Below are 24398 nucleotides of genomic sequence, written 5' to 3' on the forward strand. Positions count from 1 at the left end.
GCTCATGAAAACTAGAAAAACAATGCCAGTGTTATCTTGCACATGCATGCTTTGGTCATCTAGTGACAGCTATTAAGGGAGAGGATAAGTACATGCATAGCTTGCAATCAGTGTTGCAGTGACAGAGGCAGGCAATAACTTTAAAAATAGAACTTTTTTTTGAGTGGTATATCATTAAGGCACTATCTCATATCATTGTGTAATACAAGAAATTTTAAGGATGCCACCTGAGTTCTCATACAGAGTCCAGACTTCTCTTCTAGGCTCTCTTTGTTGCAGACATGGATGAACCCTTCATCTGCGCACACAGCACTGACGACAACTCTTCTTCAGCATTGTAATTGCCAAAGACATTCTTGAGGCTGTGGTGGGAAATGCTTATAAAGGAAGCGTTTCCAACAATAAACACTATTTTGTTCATTTTATTCTTGTGTGCCTTTGTGTCGAGTGTTGGGGAGCTGAAGCGCCCCCTGTTGACCACAAGTGTTAAATGGCATCATCATGGCCTCCATCATTCTTCATTGGATTAACTAGTTTATGTTATGGTGTATATAAGAACATCTATCTTACTAAACCACAGTTAATATATGCATGGCGGACGCACCGAGGCGCATGCACACTGCGGCTTTGGTGCCCGCCCCAGAGTCCAGAGTCAAACGCAGCGGCTTTCCAAAACGCGGTGGCTTCCCAGAGTCAGTAGGTGGCGCCCGAACAACACAACCGCTGAGCGCCCAAACAACACCACCTGTAAACTAGACTTGCTCTAATCCACTGTGCCAGTAATGTAGATCACATAACGGTCATTCAGTTTGGTGCCCACCCCAGAGTCCAGAGTCAAACGCAGCGGCTTCCCAAAACACGGCGGCGCCTGCCCCAGAGTCAAACGCAGCGACTTCCCAAAACGCGGCAGCTTCCCAGAGTCAGTAGGTGGCGCCCAAATAACACAACGTAATGCGCCGTGGCGCCCACCCCAGAGTCAAACGCAGCGGCTTCCCAAAACGCAGCTGCTTCCCAGAGTCAGTAGGTGGCGCCCAAACAACACAACCTGTGAGCTACACTTGCTCTAATCCACTGTGCCAGTAATATAGATCACATAACGGTCACAGACTCTAACCCAGCGGCTTCCCAGACTCAGTGGCTGGCACACGAACACCACAACCTGTAAACTAAACTTGCTGTGCTCCACTCTGCCAGCAGGCGGTGTCAGCAAAGGCAACGGAATCACGTCTCCACAAAACGAAACCGCTTTAGTACAGATATGCTTATGTAATTAAATGACATTTCCCCAGACACACCCACCCTCCATGATATGTCATCCATCCAGATATCGGACGGAACAGACACTGATTGCCATTCTTGGATTTCCTATTCGCTAGCGAATCGCGGGCTTACTTGTATTTTCTATGCCACAATTTAAATATTTATTGCTTTGTTAAGCAACAAACATTAAGTACTAAAAAATGAAATAAAACATTTTATTTTAAACTGACAAAGTCTGCTAGCATGACAGTAAATGCGGCATCTTTTTTTCTTTACATTACATTAATTTTTTTTTATTATTTTTAATAATGTTTTCAGTAAATTTAAACCTTGGATTTTATGGTAATTAGCAAACCTATTAATTTTCTTTTCAAGTAGTTGTAGTATGTCTGATGTCATGGCATGGCATTCGAGTAACCAGTTTTTGTCACTTTAGACTGGTATTTGCTATTTATTTGCAGTTATTTCTGTTTTGGAACAAAGTGACACAAATTTAAACAGTATTAAGTATTTATTTACATCTGTTAAAAGCTGTATTTCAGTGTGGATTGTAATTACAGTTGACATTGTACATTTGGGCATTTACAAGTTTTGAAAGTCAGGAGAAAATGTTCACATTATACAACAGACTCAATCTATTATTTGTAAATGTGGTGCTTGTTTATCTTATATTTTTATATTATTATTTGTTTTTTAGGGGGGATGTTAGTGCTCATCATAATTGACTTATATTTTGCATTTTTTATGTTTCTAAGGAGACCACAAAACTGAAAGTTATAGTGCTACTCCTACATACAGTATTTCGTAGATGAAAGGGTCACTTGATTAGCTGATGCTTTTACTACCATTCACTAGATTACAACAGTAAAAAGTAGCTGGGTTTGCACTAGTCATTATATCTGGACTGTGGTGTTTCACAACATTTATTAATTAAAAAAAAACAATAAATCTTTAATCATGTTGAAGAATTTTTTAAGTGTTTTAATTTAGAGAGATTCATGGTGAATTTATAAAGCCCATTCTCCTGCAGAAAAAGCTTGAAAAAACATTATTTTAATCATATTAATTGAATGCTACTGTATGTATTTTAATAGTTGGTACTCTACATTTTTATATTCTTCATTCTGATAATTCTAATGAAAATTTAATTAAACTATAATAAACAATTAAGTTCTAGTGACCACTACTATTGTTGTAATGATGTGTATTAAGTCACATTGTTACAAGCACTAAAGAGGTGATCCCTTTGAGAAGTATTCCAAGAGTTCTGGGTGCTACATGTGTGTTTGTATGGCCAGCTCCAAATAGCTTGAAACATAGTTTATCCAGATGTTTTTCATACATGCATAATCATATTCATGTTCAAGGAAAACCAAAGTTGGTAACAGTGCATCTGGAGCAAGCTGGTAAACAAGCTCCAGAAATGAGGCTTTCCTGCAGCTGTATACATTATGTACTCAAATAAATATAAAAATGTATTTTAATTGTAATAAAAATATTACTAGAATGTGATAACTCATTATAAATGTGTTTAAAATGATGAATGTTAAACCAAACTGCAATTGCATCTAAATAATTTGAAAAAGTAGTATATATTTTTTGTATTTGGTAGCATGTGACAGAACTATTTGCAAATAAAATTCAATTCAGTTTATTTTTGTATGATACTCTTCACTAACTACAGACATGGAGTGCAGTGACAAGTTCATATTTAAATATACTGTAAATGCGAACATTACAAAACACTAATTTAGTAATCAGTACACATAAAGGCACAGATTTGTTAAAACACAGGAAACAAATTGATTCAATATATATATATATATATATATATTTCACGGCATTCGTAGTCTGTGTCACAATCTGATTGTATGGGTGGTTACCTACCAGGTAACGCCTGTGGTTGGCCAGCAATCTGCTAACATCCGCCACGGTGCCCTCAGTTTGTGAGGAGCAGATCATAGAATGGTTGAAATAGTTTACTGTCAAATAAATGCAAAGAGTACACGACACGTGTTTCGCCCTCATTCTGGGCTCATCAGGTGTACACACTCCACTGCACTCCCTCTCGGGAATCGAACCTCGGACGTCAGCACCAGAGGCGATGCCCCTAACGTTGCGCCACGGCGTGTGGTTCGTGTATTTGACAGCATGTAGATCGGGGTAATTACATTCACGGCATTCGTAGTCTGTGTCACAATCTGATTGTATGGGTGGTTACCTACCAGGTAACGCCTGTGGTTGGCCAGCAATCTGCTAACATCCGCCACGGTGCCCTCAGTTTGTGAGGAGCAGATCATAGAATGGTTGAAATAGTTTACTGTCAAATCAATGCAAAGAGTACACGACACGTGTTTCGCCCTCATTCTGGGCTCATCAGGTGTACACACTCCACTGCACTCCCTCTCGGGAATCGAACCTCGGACGTCAGCACCAGAGGCGATACCCCTAACGTTGCGCCACGGCGTGTGGTTCGTGTATTTGACATCATGTAGATCGGGGTAATTACATTCACGGCATTCGTAGTCTGTGTCACTATCTGATTGTATGGGTGGTTACCTACCAGGTAACGCTTGGGGAGTGTGTACACCTGATGAGCCCAGAATGAGGGCGAAACACGTGTCGTGTACTCTTTGCATTTATTTGACAGTAAACTATTTCAACCATTCTATGATCTGCTCCTCACAAACTGAGGGCACCGTGGCGGATGTTAGCAGATTGCTGGCCAACCACAAGCGTTACCTGGTAGGTAACCACCCATACAATTAGATTGTGACGCAGACTACGAATGCCGTGAATGTAATTACCCCGATCTACATGCTGTCAAATAAACGAACCACACGCCATGGCGCAACATTAGGGGCATCGCCTCTGGCGCTGACGTCCGAGGTTCGATTCCCGAGAGGGAGTGCAGTGGAGTGTGTACACCTGATGAGCCCAGAATGAGGGCGAAACACGTGTTGTGTACCCTTTGCATTTATTTGACAGTAAACTATTTCAACCATATATATATATATATATATATATTGTGGACCACCAGGGCACGTACAGCCACCCTAACCCAATACAGACAGGCAGACACAAGTTCCAGTCCAACACACATGGTTTATTTACAGTTGGGGAGTGTTTTCTGTCTCCCCACAGCACAGTACCTAAGCACAATTCACAGTCCTTTATACTTCATCTCTCCTCTTCCTCTCTCTTCCATCCTTCCGTCTCCACTCCCTTTCAGGCAAGCTTCTTCCACCTCCTGCCGACTCTGCCACCCTGAATGGAGTGAGATGGCTCCTTTTATTCAGGTCCTGAGAGTGCTCCAGGTGGCTCATTAGAATTACCTGGAATCACTCCCAGGTGTGGTAGAAGTCCAGTTTAAGGCTCTGCAGCTCCCCCTGGCAGCCCCCATGGAACACAACAGGGCTGTATGAAACTCCAGCTCCCAGCATGCCCTGTGAGAGTGTGTGGTGCCACAATCGCCCAGGTGGGGTGCCCTCTAGTGTCCCCCAGGGGAGGTATTGCCTAAGTGCTGCTCTCTCCGCCTGTCCTTCCATTCTGTTGGGCACCCATCACAATATATATATATATATATATATATATATATATATATATATATATATATATTGTAACAGATAGCCTGGCCACAGACAAACACGACACCAATGTCCAAACACACACGTTTATTTTGAACTATTTACAATAGTGGTTCCAGTGATTCACACACTACTCCTCAGTCCTTTGTCTCTCTTCGGCTGCCTCCATTCCTCTCTCACAAGCTCCATCTTCCTCCTCCCGACTCCGGCTCCTCAAAGGGAGTGAGGCGGCACCTTTTATCATGCCCTGGATGTGCTCCAAGTGCTCGATGATGGTCTTCTGGCAGCACTTCCTGGTGTGGTGGAAGTGCTGTCCTCTGGGGCTCAGGAACCATCCAGGTAGCCCCTTGATTGTGCCACGGACCCCCACAAGGTTGAGCTTCCCATCTCCGTATCCGTGGTCCTTGATGGAAATAAGGAGGACTGCCTTCTTGTGCCCTGGAGAGATATTGCCCCTTTCCCAGTCCTTCCCTGATCCAGGCATCCTGGTGGGGTAAGGTCCCTGGTCGTCTGCCAAAATATATATATAAATACAGTATATATATTGTGAAAAGGCGCTATATAGGCACCCGACCCAACACAGACTGGACACGGAGGCACACGTAAAATAAATAAACCATTTATTTTCCTTCGCCTGTTGGCGCACGTCTTCCCCATGTCCCACAGGCAGTACACAGTCACAAACACACAAAGTAAAACACACTCTTCTTCTTCCTCCACCACTCCTCCCAGGCAACCTCATCCTCCTCCTCCCGATTCTGACTCCCGGAGTTGTGGCTGCTGGCCCCTTTTATAGTTCACCTGGACGTGCTTCAGGTGCTTGATTGCCGAGTTCCGGCTGCACTTCAGGATGTGGTGAAAACACTGCCCATAAGGGCTCAGGAGTTCCAGGTGCAGCACCCCCTGGCAGCACCTGCAGGAACCAACAGGGCTGCACCCAACTCCAATTCCCATGGAGTCCTGCGGGAAACCGAGGCACCGCTCCAACCCAGGGGGGTGGCTATCTAGCATCCAGGGGGAGGTATTGCACAGTCCATGGCTGCTCCCCTTGAACATATAACGAAGGGGGGTCCCAGCCGGTCATGGACCCCAGCCGACTGCCACAATATATTTATAAATACACACACACACAAATTCAAACACACACACACAATATAGTCTGAAAGCACACCAGAATGCCTATAAACATAGAAAAATAAAAAGAAAGAAAACTTCAGACTTGGTTGTTACAGTCACAGTGAGGCATTATGCAGGTGTATTGCTATTGGTGTAAAGGAGCCCCTTGACACACTCATGCTGAATGATTCATTAGCTGAAAGTCCTAAATATTAGTGTGTCACAGACAGAATGTAACACATTGTTCTTAATGGGACACAGTTTTGTTTTAATTCTGTGTTTGCTACAACCTCCAGGGGGGTTCAGAGTGCATCTTATAACTGAGATTGCCCTTTTACTTAGCTTGTTGATTCTGTGAGCCTCTCTTGAAGTGATGCTACCAGCCCGGCAAACCACAATATAGAAAATCTCATTGGCCTTCACATTTATAGAAGATGTGAAGGATATCACTTCAAACGTTACAGGAAAGCAGTATTTAAAAAAAGAGCCAGCTGTGCCCATTCTTATATTGTTCTTGTATGTCCCAAGACAAGCCGTACCTGTCATTAATGTGGACCCCCAAGTACTTGTAGGAGTGGACCATCTCTACATTCACTCCTTGAAACTGTTGAACTATGGCCATTTGACAACAAATTCAGTCAAAGTCTTCAAACAGTGTGAATGCCCCCAAATGCTACAAAAGCACTTTCTTATTGTTCAGAGTGTGAGTATAATGTAATGTTAGTATCAAGAGTGTTGTAATCTTTAAGAAAGAGATTCATCAGGTATTGTTCTACTATCTACTACAATGAAGATCTATAAAATTTTAGTGTGAATTATATTAAATTATACCCTGTCTAGTGCAGAGAACAAATTATACCAAAGTAGGTTCACTCTGATATTAAAATCTCATTGACTCAATGAAAATATTGTATCCGTAACCTGTGTACACTGTTTTTTTGGACTTGACCAAACCCTTTGAGTTGTTAAATTGCTAAGCACTCTGGAGGAACCTATGAAAGAATGATCGACCTATGAAATCTGTTTCATCTTTTTCCTCTTTCTTGATGTTATCTGTTTTTAGAATGGGAGCCAAATATTCCTTGTGTTGTTGCCCAAGCACTCTTTTAACTCTTTGTAGGTGACATGCTGGCAAACACTCAAGGTCAATAAATTCTATCTTCGTGTTGGCCCCCAGGTGACAACAGAGGTTGATATCTGAACCACAGACTCTTCTGCAATGTATTAACGTGTTTCCTGTAACTAATATACAGTAGTACACTGAGCATCTTTCATGAGTTTTTTCATAAATTCCAGATAGCTCTGTCTTAAGCCAAAAGTGCTATGTGGTCAAAATGATGTAAGAATTGTCCAGTTTGACCTTTAGTTGGTCATATGTCTTCTTCAGAAAGTCTGGTATTGGACTTGTGCCTGACTTGTTAGTCTTATTTGACTATATGATAGTGTCACAAAAATGACCATAAGACGCTGAGAAGGTTTGGGACAGCCACCCGTATAATTGTTCCCGGCTGCAGAACTGATTTCTTAGAACAGACATGTTCACACAACAGAGTCCAAAACAGTACTGATTCTCTATACACAAGATGGTAGCTTTAAAGGCCAGTGGAGGAAGTGATGTCATCAGGACCGGAACCGGTAGTGACATCATTTGCTGCCCCAGAGCCAGGCGGGATTTCCCTAGAATGGTCTGCAAAAGATCGAGAGGGGGAATTAGTGCACCTCGCCACCTCCTGCTCCGGCATGGAGTCACATGTACTCAAGCCCTTTAGTTGTCTCCTAAACACGCGTGACAGGGCCCCCCCCAGTCCAGACCCGTCGGGTCGGGCATTCTGCACCGAGAGGTCGTGAATGTGGGAGAGAGCATCAACGTTGGTGTGGAGAGAGCCCTTCCGATGAATGAGTGAGAACTTATAAGGTTGCAGATCAAGGAACCACCTAGTGACTCGAGGATTAGACTCCTTATGCAGGGCCATCCACTGTAAAGGTGCATGGTCCGTGACAAGTGTAAACTCCTGACCCATGAGGTAGTACCTCAACTGTGTAATCACCCACTTAATCGCAAGAGCCTCTTTTTCCACTGCCACATACCTGGTCTCCCAATCCAGCAGTTTCCGGCTCAGGTCACATGATGGGGTGTTCAGCACCATCGACGCTTTGGCTCAGCACTGCTCCTAGGCCTGTGTCCGAAGTGTCCGTCTGGGGGATAAAAGGAAGAGAAAAGTCAGGTGCCTTCAAAACAGGTGCCGACGTCAGGGCCCTTTTTAAGTCACTGAATGCAGCTTCTGTTGCATCAGTCCATACCACAATGTTAGGAGCCCTCTTGTTTGTTAAATCAGTCAAGGGCACATCTCTCAGAAAAGCGTGGTGCAAACCAGCGGTAGTACCCTGCTAAGCCGAGAAATGCCTGGATCTGCTGCTTGGTTCGCGGACGGTGCCATTTCATTATGGCATCTATTTTAGAGCACTGTGGCTTCACAGTACCACGACCCACCAGGTAGCCCAAATATTTGGCTTCTTTCAATCCAAAGAAACATTTTTTCACATTGATTCAAAGACCAGCTTCACCCAGCATCCGTAATACCGCTCGGACGTGCTGTAAATGTTCCTTCCAGGTGCTGGAATAGATGACGACGTCACTCAGGTAGGCAGCACTATACGTGTTATGGGGGCGGAGGACTTTGTCCACCAGACGCTGGAAAGTCGCAGGAGCCCCATGTAACCCGAATGGAAGGACACAATACTGCCAGTGCCCACTAGGAGTGCTAAACGCTTTTTTAACCTTTGCGGAGTCTGTTAAAGGAATCTGCCAGTACCCCTTGATCATGTCAAGTGTGGTCAGATATTCAGCCTGTCCAAGCCTCTCAAGGAGGTCATCCACTCGAGGCATCGGATATGCATCAAACTGTGAGACCTGATTAAGCCGACGGAAGTCATTGCAAAACCTCCAACTCTCATCAGGCTTAATAACCAAGACTATTGGGCTGGACCAGGGACTATGGCTTTCCTCTATGAGTCCTAGGTCCAGCAAGCGCTTGATTTCCAGTTCCACTTCAGCCTTCTTTGCCTCGGGAAGACGATAGGGGCATTCTCGGACTATAACTCCGGGTTCAGTCACAATATTGTGGGCAATCAGAGAGGTCCTTCTGGGGTTTTTGTCTACCACCTCCAGGACGGACAAGATAACTGCTTTGAGCTCTCGCCTCTGTCGGGTATTCAATTAGACCCGAAGTTAAGTGTGTTGGTCTGAGCAAGGAAGGAGCAGGGCTGGCTGGAGGTGGGATTAGGGTCCCTTTCCTTCCACAGTTTCAGCAGATTCACATGATATATCCAATTGCTCGGTCGACGATTGGGCTGTTTCACCAAGTAGTCGACGAGTCCTTTTCTCTCCTTAACTTCGTATGGTCCTTGCCAGTGGGCAAGTGGTTTAGAGTGGGAGGTGGGAACCAACACCATGACTCAATCCCCCGGTTGGAAATCCCGAAGAGTCGTGCCACGGTGATATAGTGGGCCTGTGCTGCTTGCGCCTCCTTCATGTGACTTTTTAAAATGGGCCGAATTTTCTCCAATCTATCGCGTAACTGCATGATATATTCCAAAATATTAGTCGCGGGAAGAGCCTCTGCTTCCCAACCTTCTTTTAAAATATCCAGTATGCCCCGGGGTTGTTGTCCATATAACAATTCAAAGGGTGAGAACCCATTCAAGGTGTGAGGGACTTCCCTGTAGGCAAAGAGTACAATTGGGAGGAGTTGATCCCAATTCCTTCCATCCCCGCTGACCACCTTGCGAAGCATCTGTTTGAGAGTCTGATTAAACCACTCTACTAGACCGTCGTTTTGAAGATGATACACTGTGGTCTTCAAGTGCTTTATTTTAAGTAACTTAGCCATTTCACTGAACGTCTCCGAGGTAAACGGCATCCCTTGGTCCATAAGGACTTCTTTAGGAACCCCAACTCGCGCAAAGACCCCTACCAGTTCCTGTGCGATTGCTTTAGAATTAGCTGAGCGCAACAGAACAGCTTCTGGATACCGGGTCGCATAATCTACGAGGACTAATATATATTTATGTCCTCGGGCTGAGGGTTCCAGGGGTCCCACTATATCGACCCCTATCCTTTCAAACAGGACATCAATCAAGGGATGGGGAACAAGAGAAGCACGGTCTCTCCTAGGAATTTGCCGCAGCTGACACTCTGGACAAGAGATACAGAAGTGGCGAACCTTCTCGTTAATTCCCGGCCAATAGAAATGGAACTTAATACGCTCTAATGTTTTCTCCTAGGAGGTGGGCATGTGCTAATTCACAAACCTGCCGCCGGTAAATTCGCGGGATTAACAACAACTTCCACACCCCCCACACCCTCGTACTCACTGACCCGATATAAATAAATAATTTTCTATGACAAAGTGAGGCCCCTGTGGCATGGGCAGATGAGTGCTTTGGCCGTTGACGAGAACCACTGCATTCTTTACAAATTTAATGGAATCATCATTCCATCGTTCCCTTTTAAACAAGGCCAGTGTTTGTCTAAATTGAAAGCTTAAATCTGAGAGAGGGTCCAGTCTGACCTCAAGGGGCGGGGAGTCATCCCACTCCGCCGAGACTTGGACAGATGACGTAACAGTCTGCGACAGCCCTGGCAGCTCCCATCCTCCTCTTGGCCTTCCATATCCCTCTCTGCCGGCTGAGTACACGGTGTGGAGACAACCTGCGACGGAGGATTCCCATCTGTTACTAGGCCTAAATAAGGTTTAGGAGAGGTCAGTACTTCAACGCTTTTATTATTAGACCAGTCCCGCCCGAGAACCACAGCAAAAGGTGTATTTGGGAGGACCGCTATGGTGATTCTTTTAACTGCTCCTCCCTGGATGATGAAACATCAGGCGGATTTATACAAGTGGAGATCTCCGTGCACACAGGTAATACTGGTCTGTATTTTTAACCACTGTCGCGGTAGTACATACAGGTGATCAACAATGGAAATGTTAAATGTCAAATAGAGCTTCCCCTTTGAATCCATTTACAATTACCTCTCCCGTTTGAGTCATTAACAAGGGATTTGAAAGTGCACACAATCCATCCCCCTCTCTCCATTTACATTCCGCCTCGCTCCCAAGAGAGGGCTTTGCCCGCGGAATCGGGGACTCCGGTGCAAACTCCAGTTTATGCCGAGAGGGCAGATAAGGAGGGACATAATCTCTACGGCATCCATTAAAGGACAATTCTGCACTCCCAAATTGCGAGGCTGTCCTAGATGTTTCGATGAGCTCAATGAGCTTTTTCACATTAGAAAATTCTCCCCAGACTGGCTGGGTGAAATGCTCTGGCAGGTTAGTTATTAATATAAAGAAGGCTACCTTCTTTACAATTTGGAAGGTGGTGCATTCAGCGGGCCTTAACCAACCTGCCACCTTTTCCCACAGAGCATCAAGCTGCTTTTGGGTAGACCGCTCAGGGTCTAGTCTCCATTCCTGTAACTTCTTCACCTGCTAGTCTGGGGAATCCCCTCTTTGCTCTGAAGCCTTAGCCATGGCGGGGAGGACAGCTCTCTCCTCCGAGAGAGCATAATAGTCCCCGTCGCTTCCCCAATAGAGATCAGCCCACATCTGTGTGTCCCATCGACACTCTCCCTATTTGGTTTGTGTGGCCCGGAATTAGACACAGGGAGCGGAGACTTCTTTCCGAAATTCAAGATGCAATCCCCCCCCCGGAAGCTCATTTCCGGTACTCTTCCACCTTATCATGACTCAGGTCTGGACCTGTTCTCTTCTGGGTGTTTTCAATCCTGCCGACTACGCCACTGTCACAAAAATGACCATAAGACGCTGAGAAGGTTTGGGGCAGCCACCCGTATAATTGTTCCTGGCTGCAAAACTGATTTCTTAGAACTGACATGTTCACACAACAAAGTCCAAAATAGAACTGATTCTCTAAACACAAGATGGCAGCTTTAAAGGCCAGTGGAGGAAGTGATGTCATCAGGACCGGAACCGGAAGTGACGTTATTGGCTGCCCCAGAGCCAGCCGGAATTTCCCTAGAATGGTCTGCAAAAGATCGAGAAGGAGAATTAGTGCGCCTCGACACCCCCTGTCCAGCATGGAATCACATGTCTCAAGCCCTTTAGTTGTCCCCTAAACATGCATGTGTGACAATAGTCATGGTGATTCTCCCCAAGTCTGTTTCTTCCAGGAGGCTGACATTTGACCTCCTCCATTTCAAACCAAACACCTGAAGTCTTTCATAATTTATCTCATATACAGTTAGGTCCATAAATATTTGAACAGAGACAACTTTTTTCTAATTTTGGTTCTGCACATTACCACAATGAATTTTAAATGAAACAACTCAGATGCAGTTGAAGTGCAGACTTTCAGCTTTAATTCAGCGGGGTGAACAAAACGATTGCATAAAAATGTGAGGCAACTAAACAATTTTTTAACACAATCCCTTCATTTCAGGAGCTCAAAAGTAATTGGACAATTGACTCAAAGGCTATTTCATGAGCAGGTGTGGGTAACTCCGTTGTTATATCATTATCAATTAAGCAGATAAAAGGCCTGGAGTTGATTTGAGGTGTGGTGCTTGCATGTGGAAGATTTTGCTGTGAACAGACAACATGCAGTCAAAGGAGCTCTCCATGCAGGTGAAAGAAGCCATCCTTAAGCTGCGAAAATAGAAAAAAACCATCCGAGAAATTGCTACAATATTACGAGTGGCAAAATCTACAATTTGGTACATCCTGAGAAAGAAAGCAAGCACTGGTGAACTCAGCAACGCAAAAAGACCTGGACGTCCACGGAAAACAACAGTGGTGGATGATCGCAGAATCATTTCCATGGTGAAGAGAAACCCCTTCACAACAGCCAACCAAGTGAACAACACTCTCCAGGGGGTAGGCATATCGATATCCAAGTCTACCATAAAGAGAAGACTGCATGAAAGTAAATACAGAGGGTGCACTGCAAGGTGCAAGCCACTCATAAGCCTCAAGAACAGAAAAGCTAGATTGGACTTTGCTAAAGAACATGTAAAAAAGCCAGCACAGTTCTGGAAAAACATTCTTTGGACAGAAACCAAGATTAACCTCTACCAGAATGATGGCAAGAAAAAAGTATGGAGAAGGTCTGGAACAGCTCATTATCCAAAGCATACCACATCATCTGTAAAACACGGTGGAGGCAGTGTGATGGCTTGGGCGTGCATGGCTGCCAGTGGCACTAGGAGACAGTTCTATTCAATAAGGGCGAGCACAAAAAGGCGAGCTTCAAAAGGGTGCCCTCAATTGGGCGCGGTGAATAAAGGCGCGCGTAAATAAAGGCGAGCTTCAAAAGGGCGACCTCAATTGGGCGCAGCGAATAACGCAACTATGTGCAATGCCACGTAGATATTTTATTATTATCTATCTATTATTATCTAAATTATCTACGAACGCCTTTATTCGCCGCGCTCAATTGAGGTCACCTTTTTGAAGCTCGCCTTTATTTACGCGTGCCTTTATTCGCCGCGCCCAATTGAGGTCGCCCTTTTGAAGGTCTCCTTTTTGTGCGCGCCCTTATTGAAGGATACCCTAGGAGACTACTGTTTATTGATGATGTGACACAGGACAGAAGCAGCCGAATGAATTCTGAGGTGTTCAGAGACATACTGTCTGCTCAAATCCAGCTAAATGCAGTCAAATTGATTGGGTGACGTTTCATGATACAGATGGACAATGACCCAAAACATACAGCCAAAGCAACCCAGGAGTTTATTAAAGCAAAGAAGTGGAAAATTCTTGAATGGCCAAGTCAGTCACCTGATCTTAACCCAATTGAGCATGCATTTCACTTTTTGAAGATTAAACTTCAGACAGAAAGGCCCACAAACAAACAGCAACTGAAAGCCCCTGCAGTAAAGGCCTGGCAGAGCATTAAAAAGGAGGAAACCCAGCATCTGGTGATGTCCATGAGTTCAAGACTTCAGTCATTGCCAGTAAAGGGTTTTCAACCAAGTATTAGAAATGAACATTTTATTTCCAGTTATTTCATTTGTCCAATTACTTTTGAGCCCCTGAAATGAAGGGATTGTGTTAAAAAATGCTTTAGTTGCCTCACATTTTTATGCAATCGTTTTGTTCACCCTGCTAAATTAAAGCTGAAAGTCTGCACTTCAACTGCATCTGAATTGTTTCATTTAAAATTCATTGTGGTAATGTACAGAACCAAAATTAGAAAAAAGTTGTCTCTGTCCAAATATTTATGGACCTAACTGTACTAAACTTTAAAGAACTATATCTTTGTAAAAATGTTTCATTCTTATTTTGAGAGCTTAAGCTTCAAAACAAATCTTTCCAAGCCTGACAACCTCCCACGGAGCCTGCAGTGCATGACAGTTTCATTGGCAGGACTTCCTGTGATCTATATAAGTATTTGGCTCCCTGTATGCAGTTCTATAGCTCCTGTAGTCCAGCTGTTTTCAGTTTAATTAATACAAAAGGGGAAAACAATCTGGACAAATGTTATAGAAACATCTCTGGCCCTGCCAAATCTCACTGTAGAATAGCTCTGGAAGCATCTAACCAAGATGTTATACATCTACTACCAAAGCACAGGAGAAACCAGTCATACTGTTAAACACTGAACTGGAATTGTGACAATATAGCAGATCTATGGAAAAGGAACTGGAAAGACACCAATCCCAGAATACTGTACATTTGAATAGAAGATGGGATTCATGAGCAAAGAATGAGTTGTAGAGGTGAATCTATAATTCAAATTCACTGTATTGTTGAAGAGAAGTTCTTCTGAGTTGATATTCAATACGGAGCTTTCAGGAAGTAATTATTAATAATATTTTAGCAAAAATGCACAAATTTTGCATGTTTTGACCACATGAGTGGATAACTGACATGTAGATTATGCAACAAAAGTTCCATGACATTTTTTTTTTCCATGGATGTTTTTCATATCATTTTCCATTGTCCAGAATTGGTCAATAAAGGGTCCCGTTGAAATCACTGCAAACTACATGGGGTGAGTAACATATACAAAATGTAATTTTTGGGTGGCAAATTCCGTTAATATGTAGGGAGGAAATGTTGGTGTGTGTTTTCTGCTGCTCCTGTCTGCAAATAAAAACACATTGCTTTAAACCTTACACTTTTTACACTGTTTTTTAATTTCTCTCACTGTCTGTTTTATTTGTGAATGCAAATTGCTACTTTTAAACTTAGATTTAATTTTTTTTGGATTATATCTTACATAAAACCTCTGAGACAATACATTTGACTCTCTGTGTGGTTCACGGATCAAACTTTTTCAGTTCCACACTTCTGCCTCATGCCTGATTAACATTTTTCCTTTACAATGTGAATGTCTAAAATTTTAGGAGTATTCTGGCTTTGTATTGAAGCACTACCAGCACCACTTGCATGTGTCTCAGCTGGAGAGATGAGCTATGCCTGTGCTCGCAGTGGAATCTTTCAAGGATGCAGTAGCCATGCTTACTCCTTTTATTGTATTTTTTTGTATTTCATGCTACATTTCTTAACATTTGAGTGGATTGCTATTCCTCTACCAACAGCTTTCCTTGGAGAAATACTTGCTGTCAGCGCTCACATATGCTCCCCTTTCCCACTTTTCTCGCTGTGGTGCTCTGCTGTGTCAGATTGCTATTTCACAGATAAGTACTGGCTTTCCACTATGCTGAAATATTCTTGCAATAAACTTCTCTATATTAAAAATGTTGTCGAGAGCAAACGGTTAGACTGGAATGTTCTAAAAGATATTGGTATTGCTTGGTATCCACAGTATTGACACCACAGTCCAGGGTGTCACCATTGCCAGGCTGTGACTGGGAAGTTCATCAGCAGAATTTATTTTGGAATACACTATCCTTCTCAGTGTTTTGGGAATAGGGTGTCGATGTACCAGATCTGAGCTATATTGAAATAAACTCTGGATATGGATCTGTGCAAATGTTTGGTTGCTAACATTGCCTTACTTAACACAAAGTCTATCAATGGTAAAGCACTCGTACTGTTTTAAAACATTGTGGATGTGTGCTTAACTCAAATGTGGCAAAAACCTAATGAAGTTTGCACATTTAATTGAGGCAATTCAATCCGGTGTAACAGATAGCCCGGCCACAGACAGACACAACACCAAATGTCCACAACACATGGTTTATTTACATTATTTACAACAGGTTCCAGTGACTCACACACGACTCCTCCAGTCCTTTGTCTTTCTACTGCCACCTCCACTCCTCTCTCGCAAGCTCCGCCTTCCTCCTCCCAACTCTGGCTCCTCGAAGGGAGTGAGGCGGCCCTTTTTATCACACCCTGGATGTGCTCCAGGTGCTCGGTGATGGTCTTCCAGCAGCACTTCCTGGTGTGGTGGAAGTGCTGCCCTTGCACCCTGAAGCACTCCTGGTGTACACAGTTCCTGGAGCGGCAGCACTTCCTGGTGTGGCAGAAGTGCTGTCCTCCAGGGCTCAGGAACCATCCAGGCACTCCCTGGGTTTGGCCACAGACCCCCACGGGGTTGTGCTTCCCAGCTCCGTATCCATGGTCCTTGGTGGAAATCAGGGGGGCTGCCCTCTTGCACCCAGGGAAGATATTGCCCCTTTCCCGGTCCTTCCCTGATCCAGGCGTCCCAGTGGGGCAAGGTCCCTGTTTGTCTGCCACACCGGTCATATTTACTTTGCATTTGCTCTGAGCTCTCGTCAGGGCAGAGGACTTGCCTAATTTTTAGATCTGAACTAAGCATCAGAAGAATACCATTTGAATGTCCCTTTTCCTTTGAGTATTTAGCTCTGAAACTGATATTCTACTTGTTGTTCTCTATTGTCCTCCAAAATACAATGGATCTTTTAAACTGATCTGACTGAACTGCTAACTCAGTTAAGTTCACTTTAAGATACCTTTAGTTTTGCAGTGACAAATTGAAAACTCAAATAATTCAAGTAATGCAAGCTCATCCTCCTTTTGTATATTTCCCTGTCTTCCCTCTCCATTCAGTTTCTTTTCTCATCTGCAATTATTAATGACCTGCTCTTTAAGACAGGGTGACCCCATCCCACCATACTTATCAAATCTTGCATTTACACTATAATCCCAAGTGTTATGACAATAATAAATACATTCCTTAAGACTGGCTCTGTGCCAGCTACCTTGAAAACCACTTCTGTAACCCAAAAGAGTTTGGTATTGGCATTGACAATGAAAAATATTTGGCCTCTCTCTCACCTACCTTTTCTGTCTAAAGGTCTAGAGTGTGTTATGGCCTAGTTACTGACTAGTTACTTAGCCTATAATAAACTCAGTCTTATGGCAACAGGCAAATCAGTATAAATTGTTAAGTCTGTTAGAACTTAGTGCAGTATTTGATACTGTCAAGCATCATATTCTACTGTCCAGAATGGAGAACATTCTGGGTGTTGCTGGCACTGCACTTAAGAGGTTTATGCCATACTTGATTGATAGACAACATTTTGTTAACCTTGGTGAAAGCAGGTCAAGCTCAGTGATAGCCACCCAAGGAGTTTTTCAAGGCTTTGTCCTCATCCCTCTCCTCTTCTGTATATATATGCTTCCCCTTGACCATATTATTCGTAGGTGTGTACTGCGTTATCATTTTTATGCGAGTGATGCTCAGATTTATTTCAGTTTTAAAAGTGAAAATTCACGATTAAAAAAAAAACATTAAAAACTGAATGGAACACAAGTCTAAAAAATTAATCTGCAACAAAACAAAAGTCATACTAATTAGCACTAACGTTAGGTGAAGAAAATGAGCTCCTTTTCAGTTATGGTCAGTGATAATAACTTCTACTGCAAGGAACATTGGTGTCATTTTAAATTCCTCCCTCTCTTATTCTACCCACATACACCACATTAAGAAACTTCTTTACTTCAACCTCCATAACATATTCTGTGTTTGCACATTGCTCTCCTTTTCTGATGCTGACAAACCTGGCCATGCTTTTATTACATCCAACATCAAAGACAGCATCTCTCTACTTGCAGTACCCCTTCTATTCTATTTTATCAAAGCTCCAGTTGGTCCAAAGTTCTGCTGCAAGAGTCCTTACACAAACCCGCAACAGTGAGCACATAACAGCCATCCTGCTCTGCCTTTACAGTCTTCCAGGGTCTTATATGATTGAATATAAAATTCTAATACTAACCTTAAAAAGCTCTGACTGGCCTTGCACCGGACTGCATCACTAACTTCCTCCGTCACTGTGTACCTGGTCGCCCACTAAGGTCCACTAATCTTATTGTGCCTCAAACTAACCTGTACTCTATGGGTGACAGAGTCTTCAGCTCTATAGCACCCAAGCTTTCTAAGAACCTTCCTTAATTAATGAGATCAACTGACTCAAATCATTCTTTTAAAAAACAACTAGGCATTTAACTTACTAACACATTCTGACCCTTTGTTCAGTTTATCCTTTCTATCCTGTTGCTGAAGATGTATCACATTTATATCACAAATGAAGCTATTTGTTCAGGGTCTTCTTGTAGTAGTTTGTATTTTTATTCTGGTTTATTGTTTCTTAATGTAATTCAATGCTTTGTGTTTCCTGTATTTATCTTTATTTACTGTTTTATTTGGATATTTTTTTATTTCTAATGTTGCATATGCCCTGTTGTTCATTTTAAATTTCTGTGAAATGCTTAGAGAATGGGTAAAGGTGCTATATAAATAAAATGTATTATTATTATTAGTTGTAGTAGTAGTAGTAGTAGTAGTAGTAATAGTAGTAGTAGTAGTAGTAATAAGGGGAAAACTATCAAAGTCTATCCAGAACAGTAAGCTATGGATCTTTAAAGATACTAAACACAGTCCTTTGGAAAAAGATCATGGCCTCTGGAGAAAAAAAAGGTAGCGGAAAACTGCTTTCATAAAAAATAATACATATAAGTCCATTAAACAAAATACAATGATGTACAGACACAAAAGCAATAGTTGCTTTGATGCTAACAGGCCAACATATTTCTAGAAAAGTATGAAAATTAGAACAGTGGTCTAAAATGGTGTCCTTTGCAACAAACAAGCAAATAAAAAAACAAAATAACTAAAAGACGTTTAAAGATATAAAGGTAATAGTTTCAGTATCCAAAATGAACAAGTAAAGAAGATACTTTGTTACTGGTATGGTGGTCACTACAGCTAAAGTGAAGAAGTCTCTGTGCCAGGCTAAAACCTAGTGGACAGTGGGCACATATGACATATTAAAATAGCTCTTGAAGTCCTGTTTTAAGAAGCTTTGTCCAGTTTTTCATTGCAGGACAGTGTATGATGTGTTACTAAATTACATGTAAGTAGTAAGTGTAGTTTATACTGAAAGGTATCATGCAAAAACTGAAAAGATGTAATGTATGTTGAATACAGTGTCAAGAGGCCCAAACATTAAATGTGTTTTAAACACAATTATACTACATTTTTTAGAAAAAAAAAAACTTCAGCGAAAGACTATTTTAATAAAATCAACGTGATAGTTCTGCTTTATATATCTATTATATAATAAAACACTAAGGTTTGTGTGTCTTGTCCCTCAGAGTAATCTGATTGGTCAATGTAGCTTTGGTGTGATTGTAATCTGATTGGTGTGCAAGTGTGTGACATACGATGAATGCTGAGAGAGTCACCTTCAAAAATGGAAAATATAAAACTGGAAGTGAGGAAGGCACCTCAGCAATAATGAGTCTGAGAAGCTGGCTTTATGGGAACATACTTAAGAGACAGGTGTGGAGATGTTCAGACCCACACAGTACAGAGGAAAGAGGTAGGTCAAGAGATAACAAATATTTTTTTAATTATTCAATTACTTCTGTTTGACAGGTACCATGGCTAGTAGCACATAAAATGGCATAGAAATTATATCACCGTTCACATTAGCCATGGAGCATAACCAAAAGGCTCTTCTACAACCGGTCTTTCTAGGGAAACACATAACAATGCTCTCTACAATATCAAATGTGCCTTTTGTCAAAATATCTGTACCTGCATTATGTTTTTAATATGTAACCATCAAAATACACTGCACAACAATAACACGTGAAAAGGTAATATTTTTTTCATCAACATTTTTCTTATATTAATTCATCTGCCATCTTTGTAATATGAGTGACTGTGTTACTGTAGTCATGCTTATGAAATAAATAAATCTAAATTTGGTGGAATTTGGGAGAAATTAAGTTTGAGGCCAGGAGTAAAAGAAAAACACTGCCATCTGCAGGAACATTTAATTTTTTTTACTAATTATTTAGTACAGAACATCATTATTATAATTATTGTATAGTTGGATGGCACCTATATCCCCGATTTGATATTAGATATCCAAAATCTGATTAGATATGGTACAACTGTTTACAGATATTTTATAGTTAGAAGTATGGGGTCACACAATGAGACAATAGCACAAACTGAACCATGAATGTTGGGGTTTAGGATCCCATGCTTTAACCATCATGCTATAATGCCTGCAGAGCATTCAGTTGTTTAATTGAAATGAAGCATGATTGAAAGCTTTACAAATTTCATTCTAATAATAGTAATAATATAATTTGCTTATATAGCACTTTCCCAGTGCTGAAATCAAATGAGTACAGCATTAGAAGCACATAAAAAGCTCATTAAATAATACTGAATAGAAACCAGTATCAAAGTAGTAAACCACAAAGAAACAGAAGCAAGAGTAGTGTCTACTCTCGTTTATTGTCATTATTAGAATACAATTAAGGGAGCAAACACTACCAAAAAAGGTGAATAAACAGAAAAACAACAAAATAAAATTAAGAATTTAAAACTATGGGAATCGTGGAAATTTTTCTAACTTTCTTATGGATATAAATCCCACACTACTGCTCTTTTCTAAATGTAGAATAACAGAAGGAAAAAGAAAAGCTGAGCTGATTAAATAATGAGATCAATTAGTGGTAAAATGATCCACTGATTAGGAAACTGGCTGGAAAAGAAACCTGCAGCCATAAGGCTCCCCCAGGACTTGCACTGGAGACCACAGGTGTAACTCCTTAAAGGGGTTAACATGGTTCCAAAATAAGGCATTAATTAATAAGTGTATTTCTGACTTTCTCTCTTACATGAAAACTCCAAAACTTTAATGTGGATTTTATTGTTAAGAAATGATGTGAAACTACAAAGACAGCAAACTAAATGTCAAATGGAAAGAGATGTTTAAAATGTTTTGTTATCATAGTTAAATTTCTGTTCTGTGGACACTTTTGTCTTACTGTCTTATACAGATTTAAACAGTGTGACCGCCACGTGTGAATATTTTGTAACAAGGTGTTACTTGTTTGGGAAATTGCTAAAATCACTTCATTGCTCAATCAATTTAATTGTAATTTTTCTGGCAAGTTAATCAACAAATATCAAAATTGTAAGCTAAGCACTTCAACAAAGAATATTCAAGGTAGGCACCATAGGAATTATTGTTTCTGGTACATTTTGTTTTCACGTGGTGGACTTCATTATAGTTTTTATTTTACATTTTAATAATGCAGTATAATGTAACTCCATAAATTTGTTAGCTGCAACCCGCTAGTTGAAACAATGCTGGGGTTAATACCAGTACGATTCACATTATCCTTGCCGTTATACACTAAGATGCTGTTCAGAAACCAGGATCCTTTCTGCAGTAATAATTAGCTCATCAATAAAATCTGAATCACTGCATCTGTTTAGCTCTTTTGGCATGAAACAGTTTCTTTCAAATGCCTGAGGGGATTGTGTTCCGGTAAGAAACTTACAGTACTAATGTCTCAAAGACTGATTCTTTGTTGAAATGGGAACACCTGGAGTATATTTTAAGAGCTATATTTAGAGCCATCACCAAATAAAAGCCATCTGTCTGCAACAATCTAACTTTCAGGCTTTATAGTTAAAAAATGCTGTGTCAGACTCAGCTGTCAGTTGTAGAATTATCAGAGTGAAGGATTTAAAGGAAAATGAAATACATCAACCAGAATTGTTTTTTTTTTCTTTTATTTGCACTGTATCGGTCCTCGGAAAACAATATACCATCCCTGAATTCTGAACAGATTATTTATTTCCAAATATAAGCACATTAACATTTTACATTTATTTTTTTTACACAAAGACTAATCAATGTGTTACTGTTTATTCAAAGGTCTCAAGTATAATGTCTCATTTTGCAACATATTTCCCATATTGTGTGAAACTGATTTTGAAAGCAGTGAATAAAGACACATGTAAACTGAATGTGAATGATCAGAAACATTTTAAAAACCTAACCTCCCTGTTCTGAACTGAAATCATCATCTGAACAAGCTCCACATTCCTCATTTCGAGAGGCGGCAGATGAACTCAAACATACAGTATGTCTACAGATTCTGCTGTTTAGTCTCAGGTTATGCAAGAACATGTTTCTATAACTTATTTTTTCTCTTCCTTACTGAATGAACATTTACAGAAATACAATTAGGCAATTGGTGTGTTGTGTAGCTTCTCTTAATGGCAACTAACTATAGGTTTCTACTTACAAAAATGCAAAAGGTTTTTGAAAAGACTATTCAATAAAAATATAAAGAATTTCATGCTATTCTGGCTTGCCCAGTCACATGGAGCAGAATGACAAATAACATCTGTTTTTGAACCTTCTTTTCCTATTATACTGCAGCTGAAGTCAGAACCTATCTACTGTAAGTAGCTTTTTTGCTTGATAAGATGTGTTGCTGCGCAACTTATACATTTTAAAAATTAAATTCAATGTTTTTATCAAATCTCACTAGGTATTCAGTTTTGTCTTTCCCACAGGTAAAGAAGTTTTGACAGCAGCTGTAGGTCTAATCTGAGGAAGAGAAGAAGATAATCTGGCAAATGACAATCCAAAAGAAGAATTCATTGGTGCTGTACTGTATTATCAGGAGAAAGCATAATGTTTATGCTTTTCACATTTCAAGAAGGAATTGAGTACCTTCTTTTCTATTTTATCCAGTTAAATGTCTTATAACTAGGGCTATTAAACAATCAAGTTTTAATGAAGATCAATCGCAAAATGTTACTCAATTAATCTCTGCTCAAATTGCGAAGACTTGTGCCTTTCATGTAAATCCTTGAAATGTGACACAGTCGTCCCATGTGAAGGTAATGTCATGTCCTCGATGTACGATGTCTGTCAGCTCTGTATTTTCAAGTATTTTATAAGTCTATAGTCTGATGCAATACATTTTGCAATAAATAGGAGTGGTTAATGCTTTAATAATAATAATAATAGCTTTAGATGTTGTTTCATTCATGAACATAAATTGAGTTGCACAATCACAGATTGTATTCTGAAGCAGATTTTAACATTAAGAGTTTTTAACAGTGGTATCGTGCATGTTTTACTCTTAAGTAATAAGCCAAGGATGTTATACTGTACGTATGTGAAATGTAAATATGCCTGCTCTAAGTTTATAAGTATAAAAAATGTGGTCCTTCGAATCGTCTGGGAGATTTTTAAATTATAAGCAACCATCATAAGTTTTGTTTTCTCAAACATTCTTGTAAATTGTTAAAGAAACAGAAGAGATCAGGTTTCCCAAACTTTAGTCAAGGCCTCCCAAAATGTTATACTGTCTGGTCAGGGTCCCCTCTAATGCTTATAAAGCACATTGCATGATTTTGTATAATAATAGATCTATTAATCAAAGCAAATGCTTAACTACAGCAGACTATAGACAGATATGTGATTAAATGTTGTGTGGTATCTCTTGGCTAGGGGTTTTCAATATTTTTTCTTGGTGAACCAACTCCAGGAGCTGAAATATTTTGAAATGTCCCAATTTTCTTTCAGTCTTAAATTGGTAAGTTGATATATCACTTCTTTTATGTAACAATTGAGGAACATTTTCAGTTACCAGTATGTTTATTTAAAATCTAGGCAATATAAAAGCCATTTTTAAAATTGGAATTTTTAAATAATTTCCACCTTGCTGGAGCCGCGACCCCCAGTTTAAAACCCATTGGCTCAGATAGCAAGGAGTGTTGAACAGTGCAATTAAGGAAAAATAATGTATTATAACTCAAAAATTTAAAAAACATTTGTGAAAATTTATCACAAACTCTAATGCTTTAAGTTTGACAGTCCTATGTTTAACATATTTTACATCTGGCCTAAAAACCGTCGGTTGTTGATGCCAACTAGTTCCAATACTTTTCATCCAACAGTCATTTTTCATGAAATTTGCATTTCTTATTTTTATGAGTGAAATATATTAGAGCAGAGAAACAGAATACACTGAGTTACTGCAGCTAAGTAGTTAACTAGTGTTTATATATGTAGTAAAATAAACAGAGTAAGCACAAAGAAAAAGGTTTGGGGTAGCCACTCCATATACTTGTCAGAATAGGTAAATTGAGCAGTCAAATCACAAAAAGGTCTTTATAGATGTGAGTCCAAAACAGAACTGAGGTATG

The sequence above is a fragment of the Erpetoichthys calabaricus genome, chromosome 8, assembly GCF_900747795.2.
Source record: "Erpetoichthys calabaricus chromosome 8, fErpCal1.3, whole genome shotgun sequence".
NCBI classification, from domain to species: Eukaryota; Metazoa; Chordata; class Cladistia; order Polypteriformes; family Polypteridae; genus Erpetoichthys; species Erpetoichthys calabaricus.